Source organism: Rhododendron vialii, chromosome 11a (assembly GCF_030253575.1).
Source record: "Rhododendron vialii isolate Sample 1 chromosome 11a, ASM3025357v1".
In the NCBI taxonomy this organism is placed as follows: Eukaryota; Viridiplantae; Streptophyta; class Magnoliopsida; order Ericales; family Ericaceae; genus Rhododendron; species Rhododendron vialii.
In genome coordinates, this window is record NC_080567.1 from 30,798,615 (window position 1) to 30,820,402 (window position 21,788).

General features: G+C 42.8%; 1 pseudogene; it reads left to right on the plus strand.

The window, feature by feature from the left end:
- The first annotated feature begins 12,578 nt into the window (after positions 1-12,578).
- Positions 12,579-14,542, plus strand: LOC131307101 (prohibitin-1, mitochondrial-like; annotated as a pseudogene).
- The last annotated feature ends 7,246 nt before the right edge of the window (positions 14,543-21,788 follow it).

Genomic DNA, 21,788 nt, shown 5'->3' on the forward strand with positions numbered 1-21,788 from the left:
AAATCTATGACCCTCCATTCCGTAAACCAAAATTCAAGTTTTTATATACCTATCAATATTCAATCAAGCTGATTTTTTTTCATGGGTATACTACTCTACGTGTTCTACAAGATGAACGGTTCAAATTGGAACAAAAAAAAAAGTTTTGTAAAGCCCACATGCAGTGGTAGAAAGTTAGAAACCATGGGGTTTCCACCTATATATGGGGGATAGACTTTACACTCTTCATCCATATGGATAAAGTGACTAATTGAACTTATTCTTATTACGTTTACATTACGTCCTGAACTGTACGTGCCACCATCTTGGAGATCGAGAGTCTTTCTACCATTATGAGAACCTGTTTGGAATCTCGCTCTCTCGAGTTTACATCAGTTACATTCTGGATATCCGATGCTTTCTATGTAAAATCTTAGGCTAGAGTTTAATTAAGCAACATTGTTTTTTTAATTAGTTCTTATCTGGAAAGAGGACGTAGAAGATATTCAGCCATCATACATATCATTTGCAATCCTTTGCATCTCAAGATTATAGCTTGAATTAGTGAACTGTTGTGGCTGTCCCGGAAATGTCTTCTGTTGGGGTACTGTGGGCACGCGCCCCCGGAAATTTCATTTGTAAAATCGGGTGCGGCCCTTTTTGTTTGGAAAGACGCGGCGAAATGCCTTGATTCAGAGTCGCCACTCGGGTTTTAGCGGTGAATGCACCCAAGGAACCGAACTCGAAAACGTTTTGCCACGTTTGTTTGATTTTGAAAAAGGCTTGTAGACTGGTCCGTCGTCACCTTCGATATCTGAGGTTCGGGAGCCATGTTACGAGAGGGGAAGGGTTTTATGGCACCCCTCTCGCCCAATCCGGAGATCGGTCTCTACTCAGGCATTTTTATAAAGCGTTTGCATTTTTCTCTCATTTAGTCATTTTTTAGCCAGTTAGGGCGGGGGAACAGCTAATGGGGATTAAAATACTGTAACAAGTCGTGATTTATAGCAAAATGTATATGAATGGTTTGATTGCGATGCTTAAATATAGATTGAGAACAAGCACTGAGTATCCCGAGCAAACTGCAGCACGCTGTCACAAGGTGACGTGAGCAGATTCTGCCAGCATGCACTGGTCGAGCCATTGCATGGTGATAAAACCTGCGCACGCCACATATAAACTGGCGTACTCCACTTTTTGGATATCTCAGTCTTTGTTTGCAACCCTCTGGGCTCTGGAAAAGGACCAGCGCACACCCAGGGCAAACCACGCAGTTTAATATAGCAGGACATGCACAAATACAGACAGAATGAGTGGCTTTAGGCCATAAAAGAAAGCAGAACACCCCGAAACAGTGTGGGGACAAAAGATGGGCCTAGATTGCGCTCAGATTCAAGGGCCAGCCACTGGACCCAAAAACTTAATGCCGTACGCCATTATGGTACTACCGCACGCCATTCAGCCCTCGATTCCAGTGTTTGGCTTTGCATCATCTGGGCTCTGGAATATGACCAGAAGGATCCCAGAGGCCTTTTATGACAGAAATGAAAAAAAAAGATAGGATATAACCGCTAAACAGTTCTAAATATGGAAAGCAGTAAACTGGTTATTTAGCATGCTAAGGTGACTGACAGGAATGAAACTTAGTAAAAGAGACGATCCATGATCCCCACGCCAGTATTGCACGTAACACCATAACTGGCGCACGGCATATAATTACTGGCGTGCGCCATGTTTTGTTTTAAACGACTGCTGTATTTTATCAGTTTAAGGCCAGGACTAGTATTGTCTACTAGCCTGGACCTTTCTGATCCCCCTCAGGAGATGAAAACAGAAGAGAACACAAAGGTGGTATACCTCTTAGTATGGTGGTTTTGTGGTGGTTTTTGAACTTGAGGGTTGAAGGTGGTGGCTTATATGGTGACTGGGTTGCAGCAGGAGATATGGGAGTGTATGGCCTTCTCTTATCTTTCAATGGATGAAAGAATAAGAAGTCTTGGAGAATGAAGAAAGGGAGAGATGGCACTTCTTAATGTTGCTAACCCCTTGCAAATGAATGCAAGGGGGGTATTTATAGGGGGGAATGGACTGAGACCAGTTAAGGCCAGGCTTTGTTTGGCTGGTCTTAGGTGCAAAATGGGCCTTCCATGCATTAAATGCATGGGACTAGGTGATGGGGAGTGTAGGAGAGAGAGGGGACGCCCCTGCCGAAAGCTATCATCAGGGACACTGTGGCCGACGTCAGGGTGGCACAAAAGTCCCGCCCAAGTGGCTGAATAAAGTTGATTTGACTGGGTTTGACTGGCGTGCGCCATTTCTTACTGGCGTGCGCCAGTATAAGCTGGACCACTGGTCGATGACTGACACGTGGCATCTTTCTGGCGTACGTCACCAAGACACTGGCGTATGCCAGTTGGGTTTTGCTGGGGCCGTTTGGCTCTGGTTTGAAGGGTTTGAAATGGGTTTTGGGCGCTCAAGGCTTAAGCACACCCTTGTCCTTGATCTGTTTTCGACTATAATCATCATTGGGGAAATAAAAGATCGACAAATAACGTTATCTGGACAGTCCAGAATGGGGTGTCTACAGAAGCCCCCCTTTGACGGCACTTGAAGCACCATTGACTGGAGACAAGTAACGTCAAAGGTTTTCTAGACACCCTCTTCAAGGCTATCCAGAATACGTAAATTTTTAAAGAACCTGTTTGATTTGAAGTTGGGGCGGACAGACCGCTGCTTTGTTGTCTTTGACGGATAGATCACACAATGCGGACTCCCCTGGGGAACAATCTTTTTTGCAACAGCATCGACTCTGTTGGGGAAAAAGACTATGGGACGGATAGATCGTCGTTGATTTGAAATTGGACGGGTGGACCGTCGTTGATCTGAATTTGGACGAGTGGATTGTCGTTGATTTGAATTTGGACAGGTGGATCGTCGTTGATTTGAATTTGGACAGGTGGATCGTCGTTGATTTGAATTTGGACGGATGGACCGTCGTTGATTTGGATTTGGACGAGTGGATCGTCGTTGATTTGATTTTGGACGGATGGACCGTCGTTGATTCGGATTTGGACGGGTGGACCGTCGTTGATTTGAATTTGGACAGGTGGATCGTCGTTGATTTGAATTTGGACGGATGGACCGTCGTTGATTTGGATTTGGACGAGTGGATCGTCGTTGATTTGATTTTGGACGGATGGACCGTCGTTGATTCGGATTTGGACGGGTGGACCGTCGTTGATTTGAAGTTGGACGGGCAAATCGTCGCTCGTTTGATTTGAAAGTGGACGGGCGAACCGTCGTTGAGTTGAGAGTTGGACGGGCAGACCGTCGTTGATTTGACTCTGCTTGGGGAAATGGTTTAATCGCGGAATGATGAACGTTGTTGGGGACCAAACCTTATCCGGCACACAAAGAACTCCAACAATCACGGGTAGGTCGCGTCAGGGAGGTTAAATTCCATCTGTTGGGAATCAGAGCCAATCTCCTTATCAAGGACCATCCGAGACAGAGCAATAGGACTGCTGGAAAATGTGCTCTAAGCTGGTCTGAAATAGAGGTAGTCATACAGAATGGATGGACCATCGTTGAACATGGATGATGGATCATCGTTGAGGATGACTCGGGAACTATCGTTGATTTGAGACGGTGGGTCATCGTTGAGGACGACTCGTTGAACCATCGTTGATTTGAGACGGTGGGTCATCACTGAAGGACGACTCGTTAAACCATCGTTGATTTGAGACGGTGGGTCATCACTGAAGGACGACTCGTTGAACCATCGTTGATTTGAGACGGTGGGTCATCACTGAAGGACGACTCGTTAAACCATCGTTGATTTGAGACGGTGGGTCATCACTGAAGGACGACTCGTTGAACCATCGTTGATTTGAGACGGTGGGTCATCACTGAAGGACGACTCGTTGAACCATCGTTGATTTGAGACGGTGGGTCATCACTGAAGGACGACTCGTTGAACCATCGTTGATTTGAGATGGTGGGTCATCGTTGAGGACGACTCGTTGAACCATCGTTGATTTGAGACGGTGGGTCATCGTTGAGGACGACTCGTTAAACCATCGTTGATTTGAGACGGTGGGTCATCGTTGAAGGACGACTCGTTAAACCATCGTTGATTTGAGACGGTGGGTCATCACTGAAGACGACTCGTTGAACCATCGTTGATTTGAGACGGTGGGTCATCACGGAAGGACGACTCGTTGAACCATCGTTGATTGATTGAAAAGACGATATTCTGATCATTGTTGATTGATTGAAAAGACGATAGGACGACATGGCTGATCGTCGTTGATTTGATTGAGAGGGACGACATGGCTGATCATCGTTGATTTGATTGAGAGGGACGACATGGCTGATCATCGTTGATTTGATTGAGAGGGACGACATGGCTGATCGCCGTTGATTTGATTGAGAGGGACGACATGGCTGATCGTCGTTGATTCGATTGAGAGGGACGACATGGCTGATCGTCCTTGATTTGATTTGAGAGGGACGACATGGCTGATCGTCGTTGATTTGATTGAGAAGGACGACATGGCTGATCGTCGTTGATTCGATTGAGAGGGACGACATGGCTGATCGTCGTTGATTCGATTGAGAGGGACGACATGGCTGATCATCGTTGATTTGATTGAGAGGGACGACATGGCTGATCGCCGTTGATTTGATTGAGAGGGACGACATGGCTGATCATCGTTGATTTGATTGAGAGGGACGACATGGCTGATCATCGTTGATTTGATTGAGAGGGACGACATGGCTGATCGCCGTTGATTTGATTGAGAGGGACGACATGGCTGATCGCCGTTGATTTGATTGAGAGGGACGACATGGCTGATCGTCGTTGATTTGATTTGGGAAGGGACGACATGGCTAATCGTCGTTGATTTGATTGAGAGGGACGACATGGCTGATCGCCGTTGATTTGATTGAGAGGGACGACATGGCTGATCGTCGTTGATTCGATTGAGAGGGACGACATGGCTGATCATCGTTGATTTGATTGAGAGGGACGACATGGCTGATCGCCGTTGATTTGATTGAGAGGGACGACATGGCTGATCATCGTTGATTTGATTGAGAGGGACGACATGGCTGATCGCCGTTGATTTGATTGAGAGGGACGACATGGCTGATCATCGTTGATTTGATTGAGAGGGACGACATGGCTGATCATCGTTGATTTGATTGAAATGGATAGCACAAGCCATTGCTGCTTTGAATTGTATTCTGATTGCCAAAGTGTGCTCCAAGTGCTAGTGGAGTGGGACAGTGAGGCTGTGTGCTTGACATTTGCCATGGAGAAATGGATAGGGAGAACAACATGTGGCACCCCCCTTACAATTGCACTTTCCCAGAGCAGCAGCTTCGGCTCCAGTTCCAGTAGTGACTAGATCCCAGGTATGAACCCCCAAAATCCTGATTACTTGCTGCTTTCGATACTGGACAGGCATGCTTTGACGCTGGATAGATTTTCCCTGTTTTCAACAGTTGATATACAATATGCAATGATATGTACGAAATTGAATGCATAAATTTGAAAATGCAAGGGCAGACTAGGGCGGCCTCTAGAGGATGGATGGCCTAGGATGGCCACATAAACAAGAGTTACAGAAAGTGGTACTGTCACCTTAGCCACAGCTCAGAGACACGAGAGCAATAGATAACCAGTGGCTAGAGGTGTGCAGTTGAAAGAAAAGCCCATAGAAAGGGTGGCTCGCGCCAAAGAGTTTTTTAGAGGCCCAGAGAGAGAAGTCTGAGAGATTAAGAGAGAGTGAGAGAGAAATAGTCCATCAGCGAAAGCCCCCTCAAAAGAGGCGGATGGGATAGGAGCCCCAGGTACTTCAAAGAGATCAAGAGTGACGACAACGACGAGAACGAGGCTGAGCTCTACCACTGAGGACTACCATTGAGCCTCTTTACTTCACTGTCCTTTGCTTCTGAGACGTTCTTCTAGATAGACGTTGAGCGGGCCAGCATGCCTCAGTTGACATTTAGGAGTGGCATTGGGTCGACGTACCCCTTTTCTTTGATGCTGGGGCGGATGAGCCCCATAGATAAGCTTTACTTGGCCTTGAGCCGACATGCCCTCGTTGCTCACAAGACTCCACTGCTTGTGGACCACAGATGGTAGAGTAGCAATGTAAATTGCATTTTTCAGTTTATTTGACTCTCTTTTGAGAATGTCTAAAAGAATGCATAAACCAATCACTAATATCTAATTTGCATTGACAAGCGAACTGAATCGACAAACACACACATATGTACAGACTTGCCTAGCTCAAATGAGAAAGGAAGAAGAGCCCCGGATATGTCACGGACTCCTAAACATATAGAAAACAATGAAATTTTGGGCATTAATGTGCCAAAATTCGCAGTATCCCTTAGACAGGTGAAACTGACACTTGCATAAGATCCAATAAATGTACATTGACCCGTACAAATCGGTAAAATTAGAAAAAACATCCCGATATGACAATGGATTGAGAAACTTGAAAAGTGTCGCAAAGATGGACAAAAGACACAAATGATGACTCATATAGGCCCGGACTGACACCGACACCCCTGTGCAGCCACATTAGGACCATATGACTCGCACAGCATGACAAGACTTGGTAAAAGCCCCTTCAACGAGATTTGAGGTGCTTTGAATTTGAAATGTGCCCCCGAGCGGCCAAAAATCTTTGTTAGGCGTGATGGCTGCCTACTGCTGTCTGATGCAGGAAATGAAGAAGCGCGCGCATGCTTGAGATCAACGCGCATCACTTTTGTACGAGTGCGTGTGAGCCTCAAACTAGCGCGCGAGATTGCAAAGCTGCTGCAGCCGCTTAAAATAAACGTTTGCTGAACTTAGAATAAACTGTGAGCCGTTAGGCCTCATAAGCATTTCGTTCTGTTTTTTATGCTTCAAAATATTTTAAGGCTTTTGCTCAGCTTTAAAATTGAAAACAGCAGTTTGCATTAAACTTGAAAGACGAATGGCATCCCCCTTCTGATTCTCCAATGAATCAATGGACTTCAGCCTACCAGTCAGCACTTCGGCTTGTCTTGTTCTCGACCTTTCTTGACCCTTGATGTGCACCAAAACGTCAACCTTGGATCCAATTGATAGAGTATGACCGAGCCTCGAAGAGAGACTGCCTACGTATCCCTTTCTGGGAATCAGGTCAAAACGTAGTTCAGGCAAAGGTTCACTCGTGTGTTCTACCTCTCCTTTTATGCTCTAACTTTTGCCTAGTACCGCCTTTTCAGGTTTTCGGTCTAGCGAGCTTTCGACTTTTTGCCAACTTTTGCCTAGACCGCCTTCATAGGTTTTCGGTCTAGCAGGCTGCTCTAACTTTTGCTTGGAACTGCCCACCCTTGGGGTTTTCAGTCCAACGAGCTTCTCTCAGGAAAAAGCAACACTTGTGTTGATCCATGTTGACCGAGGTATTGATGTGCTATCGTCAAGGTCGATGATCTTTGATTGTAGCCCCAGATAGAACGGCTTTGATAGTGAAAGGGTCATGACTGCTATAATTGGAAATGCCTCGCTCCAGGCCATTTTTGCACCCTTATAATGTGCGCTTGATGGAACGCTGCTGTTACTGTTTTGCGTATGGTACGAGGCCTGGAGCCTTCTGAGCTGCTGCTTTCTGGCTTGGCATCCAGTAGCCGGGAATTTGATATTTCTTTATCCCATGATCAACGCCAGGCATGTCTTTGTGAGACCATGCCAAGGTATTGTTGAATTCTTTGGACAAGTCTGAACGGGCGCAATACTCTTATGGGGATAGCGTTGAACCAATTTGAACCATCCGGGGGTCTGCCCCATCTTTCAAGTTTATTTGAAATTACTTCTTCTTTTTAGAGGCTAAGCATGCCTTTCGTCTTCCCTTTCGGCGAGGGAACACATTTCCTTGGGGATGATCCCATCGAAATCTATCCCTTCGTCGTCGGGGTCGACACGGTTTATTCAAAAGCCAGCAAAGTACTTAAAAGCAGGATAATGCATATCATAAGAACCCTCGGGGTTGCCAAGTACAGCAAAAAGACTCAAATTGAGAATAGAAGCGACGACATGGAGGGCCAAGAGGCACGAGCTCCGACTCAGAGCTAGACTTAGACGACTTGACAGACACTGCGTCAGACTCAGACTCGAAAATGTCAATGCAAAAGAGACGCGATTTGAAAATGCAACTTTTATAGTTACCCTTGACTTCCTCGCAGAGAGGTGGGAGCTAGAGGACAACAGGCTCAAGCAATAGCACTTCGGTTTCTTCAGCTTCTTCGTCCAAACCCACTTGAGAGAACTCCTTGAACAACAGCCCCAAATTCTCATGATTGAAGGATCCAAGCCAGTCCGTTTTCTCCTTTGATTGATTAAGCTTCCTCTTGAGTTCCTCCTTTGTAGACTGCTCATCACTGTCAACCCAGGTATCGGCGGTAAGGACCTCGATTGCACCTATGGCCATCAGGTTAACCTCGGGTTCGGATGGGGGAGACAAAATTGGCTTGGTTTGATTTTCTGGGCTAATGAAAAGGGTTGGGTTGAATATGGTGGAGCTAGGTTTGATTTGAGTGGAGCTTGAGTTGATTTGAGTAGAGTTGATGGATATCTGGTTAACACATGGGTTTGAACCGTGTTGGAGCATGAAGTTGGATATGACATTGGGCTTTGATGGGAGTGGAGCTTGAATGGTGCCATTGTCAATGAGATTTTGAATTTCATGTCGAAGGCGGAAGCAGGCATCGGTGAGATGGCCGGGCATTTGATGGAAAGCACAATAGGCGTTTGGGTTGTAAGATGCCGGAAATGTTCGAGGCGAAGGAGTTGGAAGGAGTGGCTTGAGGAAGCCAGCTTCGAGGAGCTTCTCATAAACCGAGGACAAAGGTGTGGAGAAGCGGGAGAAGGCCCTTGGTGGGTTCCGACGACCAGATTGAGGAACATGATGCACTCTTTTGCCTTTGGGATTGATTTCTTTGTCGCGCATATCCTCCCTTTCGGCGTTGGCTTTGAACAAGGATTCAACATTCCCCTTCGGGTGAGTCCTGGCTTCATGAAACTCAACCAGGTCTTTGAACATGTCCTTCGAGCACTGCTTGGTTCCGACTGCAGGAGTGTGGTAAGCTTGAGAGGATTCCTTGATTAGCCCCATATCTGGCTGCGGGGCTATGGTGGTAAAGAGGTCAACCAATCCCTGGACCATAGCCATTTGTTTGTCCATTTTCTGGTTCATTTCTTGAACAAACCTCTTCAGCTCAGCCAGCTCTGTTTGTGCTGCCATTTTGGATTGATGATTGAGGAGGGCGATATGGCTTTGGAAGTGACAGTGAAATAGCCCTGGCAGACGCTCCCAAGTAGGTTTGGCTCTCTCCTTCAGTGAAATGGCCTAGAGCTTTTGACAGTAAAGTAAATGAGAACTCAGTGGCGTTCCTGCAGCAAGATTTTGAAAGAATTTGAAGGAATGCAATGCGCATGTCATTGTCGTCGGTGTCCTCCTAGACTCTAGAACCAGAGGGAGTCTGCTTCACGACACTCGGACAGTTGCCATGGAATCCTCGGATTTTCTTTTTGACGGTGTATCCTTGATTGAATCGAATGTTACTAAGGGATGCCAAAACGGCCTAAGTCTTTGACTTCCTCCCCTCTCGAGGTTTCAAAGTTTGATTTTGGAACAACTCGGTGTAGATGTCATGATACCGTAACCGAAATGGCGTAAGCAGCACTGTGCCGGAGCCTGGTGTAAGTGATTAGCACTTTTAACCCGAGCGGTGTAAGCATCATGCCATTCTCTCCGTTGTTCCTAGTTTTTCGGTTTGAAACCTCGAGGGGGTTTGAGACAAGGACTTTAGGAAGTATCGATTTCCCGAAGTCTCATTTAAGGATTTGAAAATTCTGGTAACGTGCAACATCGAGATGCACGACTCGTCATCGGTCCAAGGCAAACGCCGAGTGGGCGCAAGACAGACTCGACAAAAGACATCCTAAAAGCCGCCCTAGCATGCTCCTACGCAAAACGATCATGAATGTATGTACAGGCATGCGATATGGAAAGCGGTAACACATAGACAGGATATGGGGTTAGAAGCAAGTAATCCTATCCTGCGGGTTCCTGTCTTAGGTTAAAAAGTGCTAATGCTTTGTACACGCTGTAGAGGCCGGTTTTGGCTTAAAGGGGTTCCTCTGACTAGAGCCGCGATATACCTCCCATTGCAATGCGTGGAGCAAAGCAAAGGTCGAACGGTAGTACGACTCATCATCGTCCAAGGTTGTTGGGCATTCGAGGACCCCGGGCTCCAGTAAACTGTGCCGGTTACCCAAAACACCTCAACGGGGCTGACCAACCATCGATACGAATGGAGAACGCCGAAGAATGATTAGATGAGAGAAAAGACATGCAACACTTTTTGAAAACAAACGCCTTTTGAAGCTTGGCTCACTTTTGTTAATTGATATTTTGGAGAAAACTACACAAGAGAACAATAGTAAAAGCCCCAGTTCGGATTGGTCGGATGCTGAGATCCTGTTACGTTACCATTCCGTTCTTCAGCAGCGCGAAGCGTATTGCTTTGACAAGCTTTTGAGAATTGTTCTATTATGTATTAATCACCAAATATCAATCAACGCAATGTTCCCCAGCAGAGTCGCCACTGTGGGCACGCGCCCCCGGAAATTTCATTTGTAAAATCGGGTGCGGCCCTTTTTGTTTGGAAAGACGCGGCGAAATGCCTTGATTCAGAGTCGCCACTCGGGTTTTAGCGGTGAATGCACCCAAGGAACCGAACTCGAAAACGTTTTGCCACGTTTGTTTGATTTTGAAAAAGGCTTGTAGACTGGTCCGTCGTCACCTTCGATATCTGAGGTTCGGGAGCCATGTTACGAGAGGGGAAGGGTTTTATGGCACCCCTCTCGCCCAATCCGGAGATCGGTCTCTACTCAGGCATTTTTATAAAGCGTTTGCATTTTTCTCTCATTTAGTCATTTTTTAGCCAGTTAGGGCGGGGGAACAGCTAATGGGGATTAAAATACTGTAACAAGTCGTGATTTATAGCAAAATGTATATGAATGGTTTGATTGCGATGCTTAAATATAGATTGAGAACAAGCACTGAGTATCCCGAGCAAACTGCAGCACGCTGTCACAAGGTGACGTGAGCAGATTCTGCCAGCATGCACTGGTCGAGCCATTGCATGGTGATAAAACCTGCGCACGCCACATATAAACTGGCGTACTCCACTTTTTGGATATCTCAGTCTTTGTTTGCAACCCTCTGGGCTCTGGAAAAGGACCAGCGCACACCCAGGGCAAACCACGCAGTTTAATATAGCAGGACATGCACAAATACAGACAGAATGAGTGGCTTTAGGCCATAAAAGAAAGCAGAACACCCCGAAACAGTGTGGGGACAAAAGATGGGCCTAGATTGCGCTCAGATTCAAGGGCCAGCCACTGGACCCAAAAACTTAATGCCGTACGCCATTATGGTACTACCGCACGCCATTCAGCCCTCGATTCCAGTGTTTGGCTTTGCATCATCTGGGCTCTGGAATATGACCAGAAGGATCCCAGAGGCCTTTTATGACAGAAATGAAAAAAAAAGATAGGATATAACCGCTAAACAGTTCTAAATATGGAAAGCAGTAAACTGGTTATTTAGCATGCTAAGGTGACTGACAGGAATGAAACTTAGTAAAAGAGACGATCCATGATCCCCACGCCAGTATTGCACGTAACACCATAACTGGCGCACGGCATATAATTACTGGCGTGCGCCATGTTTTGTTTTAAACGACTGCTGTATTTTATCAGTTTAAGGCCAGGACTAGTATTGTCTACTAGCCTGGACCTTTCTGATCCCCCTCAGGAGATGAAAACAGAAGAGAACACAAAGGTGGTATACCTCTTAGTATGGTGGTTTTGTGGTGGTTTTTGAACTTGAGGGTTGAAGGTGGTGGCTTATATAGTGACTGGGTTGCAGCAGGAGATATGGGAGTGTATGGCCTTCTCTTATCTTTCAATGGATGAAAGAATAAGAAGTCTTGGAGAATGAAGAAAGGGAGAGATGGCACTTCTTAATGTTGCTAACCCCTTGCAAATGAATGCAAGGGGGGTATTTATAGGGGGGGAATGGACTGAGACCAGTTAAGGCCAGGCTTTGTTTGGCTGGTCTTAGGTGCAAAATGGGCCTTTCATGCATTAAATGCATGGGACTAGGTGATGGGGAGTGTAGGAGAGAGAGGGGACGCCCCTGCCGAAAGCTATCATCAGGGACACTGTGGCCGACGTCAGGGTGGCACAAAAGTCCCGCCCAAGTGGCTGAATAAAGTTGATTTGACTGGGTTTGACTGGCGTGCGCCAGTATAAGCTGGACCACTGGTCGATGACTGACACGTGGCATCTTTCTGGCGTACGTCACCAAGACACTGGCGTATGCCAGTTGGGTTTTGCTGGGGCCGTTTGGCTCTGGTTTGAAGGGTTTGAAATGGGTTTTGGGCGCTCAAGGCTTAAGCACACCCTTGTCCTTGATCTGTTTTCGACTATAATCATCATTGGGGAAATAAAAGATCGACAAATAACGTTATCTGGACAGTCCAGAATGGGGTGTCTACAGGTACGCAAGGAAAGAGTCCGAGATAGTTCAAGAGTCATAAATGCATGTGGGGGACTCACTTTCTTTGGGCTTCTGTGGTTAGTTTCCTGAAGATGGAGCAAAATGGTTTGCGTGGAGTTACACACATAGGTGTTCAGACTCGGATTGTTCGACCTAGTGTCATAAATGGGTTGCTTCTTGCAGTTAAAATAATTGTCGTAGTTCCTTTAATTAGGTCATTAGGTCATGGCATGCAGCTTTTGGGATTGTTGTTCATAAATGCTTCAGTTTAGCTTATTTGTCGTTGCTACTTGGGACTTTGGTGATCGAAGTTACTGCTTCTCATGGTTTGGATTTCATAATGACTAGTAATTTTTTGGTTGATTTAAAGTTCTCTGTATACGTTCTTGAAAATATTCTTTCTACTTTTGTAGAGGGTTTATTAATTCGATCTTATTTTTTTTTTTTTTTTTTTGCGCATTTCTTTTTTCCATGCTTGGAAGTGGCCATGCCATGATAACAGTTGAAGTCATCACTGTTATTGGTTAAAAACTTGTGCCATGCTCGAGGCCCTCATCTGGCACTTAATTTCTATGGCAGATGAATCAGTAGATTTTTTATTTATTTATTGAGGTATAGGGTTTTTTATTTCTCTCTCATGTGGTTATTTGGGCCCTTGCTCAATATTTTTAGAGCTGCACTCTAATGTCTTGATGATCTATTTGTTTAAAATATACCTCTGGGTAAGAATCTTTTATTGTTTAATGCAGTAGGTAACCATAGATCCATATGTTAGAGAGGCATGCCGGCAAGTTTCTTACACCATGTCTGTCTTATTCCTTCAGGTCTAATTCCATTTTTAATGCGGCCCTTGATTTTGCTGCACAGGTGAAAATTGGTCTTCAAGTTCTTGCGCGTGTCCTGTGCCAGACCGATTGCCTACAATCTATCGAACACTTGGTGAGAACTATGATGAAAGAGTCTTGCCTTCATTTATCCAGGAAACTCTGTTAGCGGTGGTTGCTCAATACAATGCTAGCTAGCCAGCTCATTACTCAGACAGAGGTATTGATTTATCGTTTATTGCCACTTGCCAGTTTCGGGTTTAGATTTTTGGTTAAGGGTAGTAGCAACTGGGTAGTGTATAGAATCCATTATGGATCCTTGTCTCTCTCATTGACTGTAAACTGGATGTGTTACCATCCAAATTTTATAAGTAATGAATTCCAAATTTTTGGGTTGTTCGATATAAGTTCAAACAATTCCTGGTGTAACCTCTGTGTTTGTAGGCTGTCAGTAGGGAACTACGGAAGGTACTGACACAGAGAGCTGCAACTTTCAACATCGTGCTTGATGACGTCTCCATCACCAGCCTAACCTTCGGGAAGGAGTTTACTGCAGCAACAGAGGCCAAACGGGTGGCTGCTCAAGAAGCTGATGGGGCCAAATTTGTTGTTGAAAAGGCTGAGCAAGAAAAACAAAGTGCTATTATCCGGGCGCAGGTGAGATTCAGATTTCCATGTGTTTCTGAATACGAAAACGGTTTAACGCGTGAGATGGACAGTTGCTTTCCAAGTTTTGTTCTCTTTTTGGTTCTTAATTGTTCTTAAATACCTTTGGATTTGTTTTCTCCCCCTTCTATGACTGTACAAGCATCTTTAGACATTTTCTCAATGAACATGGAAGTTTGGTTTTGCTTTCATTGATGATGTGTTGCTTCTGTTGTCAATTGAAAACATTTGCTTTTTCTGTGTGGGTTGTAGGGAGAGGTAGAGAGTGCCAAGCTGATAGGTCAATCTATTGCCAATAATCCGGAATTTATTACTTCGAGGAAAATTGAAGCAGCAAGAGAAGTCGCACATATGCTGGCCAACCCAGCCAACAAGGACTTGCAGTCAATGGCGGCTCCAGGATTTTATAATAGGGTGTTCAAAAATTACCTGGACTCTAATAACTCTAGTAATAAATAACACCTTCACCAAATCTCATACTTTAGTATGGCTCCAGGGTTTTGTAATAGGATGTTCAAAAATTACCTTGACTCTAGTAATTTTAGTAACAAATAACACCTTCACCAAATCTCATACTTTAGTACAAATAGTGCGATAAAAAATCATAAGGTATACTTGCAATTTTACAATTGTTCTTGACTACTTTTCATATTTTGAGGCAAATAGAAGGCATCGATGCACAAATATCATTTCAAGAGAAATTATGGTGTGAATAAATTGAGAAAGGCCTATTTGGAGATATGCTCTCTTATTTTGTCCCTTATCATTATGTTGTTGTAGTCTTTCATCGAAATGAAGATTGTGAACTCAACAAGTTTTCGCTTAGAAAAACTTTGAGTGTTGCTATAAGCAAAAGTTTTCGTCAAAAAACTTGTTCATAATTCCATTAACTAAACAAACAAACATCGATAGTTAATTAATGTCCTAAATATTAAATTAGTAGATTTAGATTGAGGAAATGAGCATGGAGGCGATTGTCTTTTAGAGAAAATACAGAGCACGATATTGATATCATTAAATTTTTTTCTCTTCTAAACAATTTTTTTTTCTTTATGAGCGTAAGCTTTGTTTGGGATAATATATTGGGTGTTCAATTACGAGTCACTTGGACTAATGGGTGTTCAAAATATATAAATTAAGTGTTCAAAGAAACCTAAAATAAAATTACTACTAGTAAAAAAAAAAAAAATAGGGTGTTCAACTGCACACCCTTCCATGGGTGTGCAGCCGCCACTGCTTGCAGTTGAGAATTGAAGCAGCAAGAGAAATTGCGTGTAAACTCACCAACCTTGTTGAACATTTAAGGGCTCAATGACATTTTCTTCGGGCTCAAAATGCCATGGAGAAGGATGTTTCTTGTACGTGAGCCCAGTTGGTCCTCTATATTGCCTGCATAAGGCGCATGTAGGTGTTAACACATTATGGAACATTTTCAGCATATTGAAGGGAACGTACTTGTCCGTAGTAGCTACCAGTGCATGATATGTCCGTAGTAGCTACCAGTGGACGATTTGGACATGTCGCTCATGTGTTGAGTCCCACTCAAAATGTGATGCACATATTAGAAAACTCAACGATAGTGGCCTCAGGACACTACGCTCTAAGTATTGGGGAGAAAATTGAAACAAAACGGAAAAGGATTTGGGCAGGCACTTCAAGTAAATTCGCCTGGGGTAAAGGACAAATAATTCAAAGTTACATAATCTGTCTGTCTCAGTGCAGTAGAGAAACCCAATGAATCTGAGAACCTTCTATAATGCACGTGATCGAGATATAAGGAGAACAATTGATCGACCAGTGGAGGGAGGGAAAGGACAAGGTGGTTTTGGGCCTTTCCAAAGCTTTGGCGGGAGTAACATCTCCAACCCGACTCCATTTGAGAGAATTGAATTACTATTTTTCAATCAAAAAGTGGATGTAGAGAAGTTCACATTATTCATACAAATTCCAATCACAAACCTCTATATCTCTATATTTATTTCTATTTCAAAATTTTCTTCATTTTTCTTCCAATCATTATTCACTTTCAATGCAAATCTAATATTTTTTGCATTTTATATTTAAAAAGTGGTTTTGGAGCTTACTTCATTTCTTTTTCCCACACTCTATTTATGGAGTATTAAATTTGATCCTCCAAAATAGAGAAGGAAATAGAGGATGGATTGGAGTGAGGATTAATTTTCTCAACATGTTTACTTCCATTGTGTGTAAGTCAGATTTTCACAATAATTAAAATTTTGAATAGACCGAAACTCTGCAAGTACTATAGGTCGAAAGCATGGGAAGACTGCTTTTTTTTTTGCTCGGCTATGGGAAGACTGCTTGATTATTTCTACTACTAATTTAAAGCCGCAGTTATAGTTTTTTTTTCTAATTTTGCAGTAAAGATAATTTAGGTCCTGGATGTTTTTTTTTTTTTTTTTTCTAATTCTTCTAGGTTCGAGGATCGAATAGTTTTTTTTTTCTTCCTAATTGGCGAATAGACCAAAACTCCGCAAGTATTATAGATCGAAAGCATGGGAAGACTGCTCGATTATTTCTACTACTACTAATTTAAAGCCCCAGTTATATAGTTCTTATGTACAAATATTTAGTGATAAATCTGGACAATTCCCAAGAAGTAACAGTAGAAGACTCCCCAAAGAAAAAAGATTTCATACGGGAAGAAGCATTACGTATGATAAAGAAGTAGGAGTTAGAAAGTACAACTGGAAATTAGTGTATATGCATACGCAGACAGTGCATGCATTCATGCATGCTGTATGGTGAAAACATAAAAGAGTAAAAAAGGAAAAGCCTTTAAGAAAGAGAGAGAAGGGAAAGAGAGAGAAGGGAAAATAGAGGAGATTATTGAAGTTTGAGAAATTATATATTAAAAATATTTTAAATTTTTTATTGAGTTTGTATTAAGCAATAGATGATATTTGAACGATATGAAAAAAAATTCTTATTAAATTTTTCCTAGGATCAATGACTATTCATATTGCAATGCATCATTAATTTTATTTTTTTAGTATACATTTCACCATTGCAAAAATAAAATCCTGGCTCGCCCGTTGTCTTCAGGTAGAAGAGATCAAGAGACCACATGAAAAAGTCAGAGTGGCTCAGTTTATCCTTTCGCCCAGTAACCGTGCCATCCTTGAGTTCAGTTGCTAACTTGCTATCATCATATTTTGCAGGCTTGGGGAGTTTTAGAGCAGAGAGCTGGCTGGCAACTTATCAGCTGCTCGGAGACTATTTAGGGCTTCTCTGGACATAAATTCCCAAAGCTATGTTACGTGGATGACGAGGGCATCTTTGGAGGAAGATCAAGGAAATTCTATCCGTGCTGTCAGTGCTGAGGAGATTTGTAATCTCTATTTCCAGCAGGTATTTTCCACTCAATCTATTGCACTAAATGTGCTCATAATAGAACTCTCCAATATGAGATCATAATTACAGATGGTTGCTTCATGGATTGAAAAATTCTGTAGTGCAAGATCTTGCAACGCACCCTGTAAAACGCACACAGACCATCGATCTTGATAATAAATAATAGAGATATATTTTTTAATTATAACCGGTTTACTAGACATAATTAATTTTTAATTTGAACCGTTGATTAAAGAGATCGACGGCTGGGTGCCGTCCTACACGTGAACTACACAGGGTGCTGTATCCGTGCTTCATAACCTACGGAAATGAGGAAGGGGACAGAAACCAAAGCAATCACACAAGAATGCCAAAGGATGTACATGGTTGGCTTAAAGCCTAATCAACAGGCGAATATTAGCTGAGGAATTTCCCCATGGAAAAAGTCATCACAATGAGCCAACAATAAAACACAGTTTAAGACCTAGCGTTATTTAAGACCTAGCTCCTTCAGTTTTCTGCCAAGAATGAGCTGCAACAGCTGCGTTACCTACATTGGTTTGTGAAGTGATAGCTGCAGAGCTAGAAACTAGACTACAATTTCACTTCGTTATCTTCCGTGGCTTTTAGCGTTTCGTGAGACAGAGTTTAAGACCTAGTGTTATTTAAGACCTAGCTCATTCAGTTTTCTGCCAAGAATGAGCTGCAGCAACTGCGTTACCTACATTGGTTTGTGAGGTGATAGCTGCGGAGCTAGAAACTAGACTACAATTCCACTTTGTTATCTTCCGTGGGTTTCAGTGTTTGGTGAGACAGCATAAGATTAACTATTCTCCACTAGAAACTGTCTAAAACAGAATATATTGTCAGCTAATACGCTGATAAAATCTTCAATTTGAAGATGTGGGACAAGACTTTCTCGGCTTTCAATAATTTCGATGCATAGATGCAAGGGGCTCCTGCGTTATGCATGTTCTTCCAAATTGTGGATCGTACATTTACAAGATTGACGCTGTCCTATAAACCAAACATTAAATAGTAGAAAATGCAAATTACCATTGGATTGTAGACACTAGACATCATCAAATTCCTACACTCTCAGCTACAGGCGCTGGAAATAGACATAGTACTCCGCATGTTGACCATAGATCAAAGTCATAGAGGAACAAAGAACCAAACACAGACGATTAAGTTGTAGACCAAAAGTGCAACAAACTGATTTACAAGTGAAAAAACACAAGTGCATACTTAAAAGACACCGCACCCCAACCAGCTAAAGAAACTAGCAAATTGTAACCAAAATTCTTAGCAACAAAAGAAATAACCAATTCATCCTCAAACACGTTCGAAGTCAAGATTAGTAAGCTCACTGTTATGCTACTCTTGCGGCTACTTACGTTGCCCCTCGTGGAGGATAATGACTACCTTGTCCTCCTTCAGAACCTGGACAACATGTTCCTTTAGGGAGCGAATTTCATGCTTAAGCCCAGAAATCTCATCGATGGCATGCCTCCCGAGCTGAAGAACTGCTTGGAAGCGGGCTTCCTGAATCTCCTTTGCTTTTTCAGCATCTTTCATAATGCCTCCCTTCACCAAGGAGTACAACTCCGCAAAAGCTAAGCAGGCAGTCACTGTCAATCCAAAATTCTTGACCTGTTTTGTGGCATAGTTGTTCAATCCAATCATTATTCACTTTCAATGCAAATCTAATATTTTTTGCATTTTATATTTAAAAAGTGGTTTTGGAGCTTACTTCATTTCTTTTTTCCCACACTCTATTTATGGAGTATTAAATTTGATCCTCCAAAATAGAGGATGGATCGGAGTGAGGATTAATTTTCTCAACATGTTTACTTCCATTGTGTGCAAGTCGGACTTTCACAATATTTAAAAATTTGAATAGACCGAAACTCTGCAAGTACTATAGGTCGAAAGCATGGGAAGGCTGCTTGATTATTTCTACTACTAATTTAAAGCCGCAGTTATAGTTCTTTTTTCTAATTTTGCAGTAAAGCATGGGAAGACTGCTTGATTATTTCTTCTTCTTTTTTTTGAACAGAAGAAATGAAGATATGATTTCATTGATAAACAGAAGCATCATTACAGAAAGACATTGTACCGCTTGGTGAAGGAAGGCATTGTAAACGAAGCATCATTACAGAAAGACACGCAACGGTACAACTCCACAAAAGAAAGACACGCAGTCAGTCACCGTCAATCCTAATTTCCTGACCTGTTTGGTGCCAAAGTTGTTCACCAGACCTAAAACAAAAAAACAATTAGCTGTACAAAGGAATCGATCTTACTGATAGGAATGGTCACTGCTCTCCCTACTTAATTAACAAACAAACAAGCAAGACGGATTCATCGACATGGGATGAAACCGATCGATAAGTTATAAAACTAATATTCAATAATAAGCCACTATTCTGCTTACTTATGTTTAAAAAAATCAAGCTACTTGAGATTGGTAGCTTGGCTCGATGAAACCTCACTTAAATTGACTCATTTTATAAATAACATATTTTCAAATCTTGTTAAGTTTTATGAAATCAACTTAGAACGACTTACAAGTCAGATCAATCCCCTCATTTATCAACCCTCTTTCCAAGTTCTTCAAAAAAAATTGGTTCCATAATTAACTACCAATATCGGATATAGCCCAATAGAGTTAATCAAACCCCATACCAGATCTCTATGTAAAAATAAGGAACCCAATGTACTAGGTCTACAAAATCCCAATGTATTGCAGAAGAAGATGACCAATACACACCAAAAGTCCAAAAATACACACCGAATCCAAAATAATGTTGAAGAAGATTACCATCAATAGCGCCCTTGATCTTCTCTGTTTTGCCACCTGAAATGGAGAACGTCCTTCTGGTGCTAGCAGAGGCAAGAGATCGCAACATTGCTGGCTGCCTTAGATTGAAGAACTTGGAAGGGGCGGATGTTGTCCAGGTAATTGGACCATACTTTCAAGAACTCCAGCCCAATATGAAAATGCAAAACAGACTCACACTTTCCAACCGAGACTTGCAAGTAAAAAAAAAATGGGCCATGCTCCTTAAATGAGAATTAAGAGGCAGTTTTTGGGCTAGCCCGTAATTTATCCAAAATTTAGGGCGTAGTGTTTTACTCGAGGAGTACCCGAATCCGACCGACAAGTGTAATCGGATCCGTTCATTACGTCCGTTATCGGGTAGGATCAGGTTGTGTTTGTGGACAGCCTGTATTTTATTACTAAAAATATATGCTTACCATCACCCAGAAATTGAGATAAATTGAGATGGGGAAGATAGGTAATTGAGAGGTGTTTTTCCTAAAAAGTAAAAATTGGCCTAGGAACAACGAGTAGTGCAGTTCTAGGCCTGATTCGGGCGTGCCAGGACTGGATTGCAGTCCAAATTCGTATCAAGGCCTGGATGCCTCAAATATGACTTCTTCTAGAGCGATTGCGTACGACTTAAGGGGTGAGGCCGTATGTGGTTCGTTGTTTGCCTTGTCGGGATAAGGACTTAGAATTTCCTAACCGTTGTTGAAAATGGAAAGAAAAAGAAACAAGGTGCGATGAAATTAGAAGAACTTCATTAACGGTTTAACGAAGTTGATACAAAGAAATAAAACATCAACTAGGCATGGCTAGTGTGATGAAAGATAAAGACATTTGCTGGAAATGTAAAAATAATTTGAGTAAGCCATGGACTTATAGGTGCTGGGACCCTTTCTAAAGCCTTCAATTCTAGAATTTATAGGCAAAGTGTGGACTTATAGGTGCTAGGACCCTTTCTAAGGCCTTCAATTCTAGAATTTATAGGCAAAGTTCTAGGCCTTGGGCTGCTTTCACTTGCCTTTATGCATGGCTGCCACGTGTCCCAACCCTTGCTCTTTGCTCCAAACCTTCAGCTGCATTTTCAAGCCTAACAGCAACTTTTTCAGGCCTGAAATTGCCTCTTTTTTGCATAGATACTTGCTAAAAGAAGATTTTTGGGCACCTTTTAAGACTAAAAGCTGAAACTTTTCTATAAAAGAGAAGACTTTTCAGCCACTTTTTGTCCCTTCTGGGCCCTTGGAGGCTCTAAGTTGGTTCTTTATGTAAAAAGATTCAAGAAAAAAGGCATTTTTGAAACTTATGCCCTCTTTCCTCGTGCAACAAAGGCCAAACAAGCCTAAATGAGCTGCTTGTAAGCTACTTGTGTAAGCCTGATTGAGCTGCTTGCTAGGGAGAACCTTCTAGACCTTTGAGCTGCTTGTGAATAGCTTGCTTCTCAAGCATAATTAAATAGCTTATGGCCTTTTTGACTTTTCTATTTTAGGCCTGAATAAACCCAAAAAAATTGGGCGAAGACCT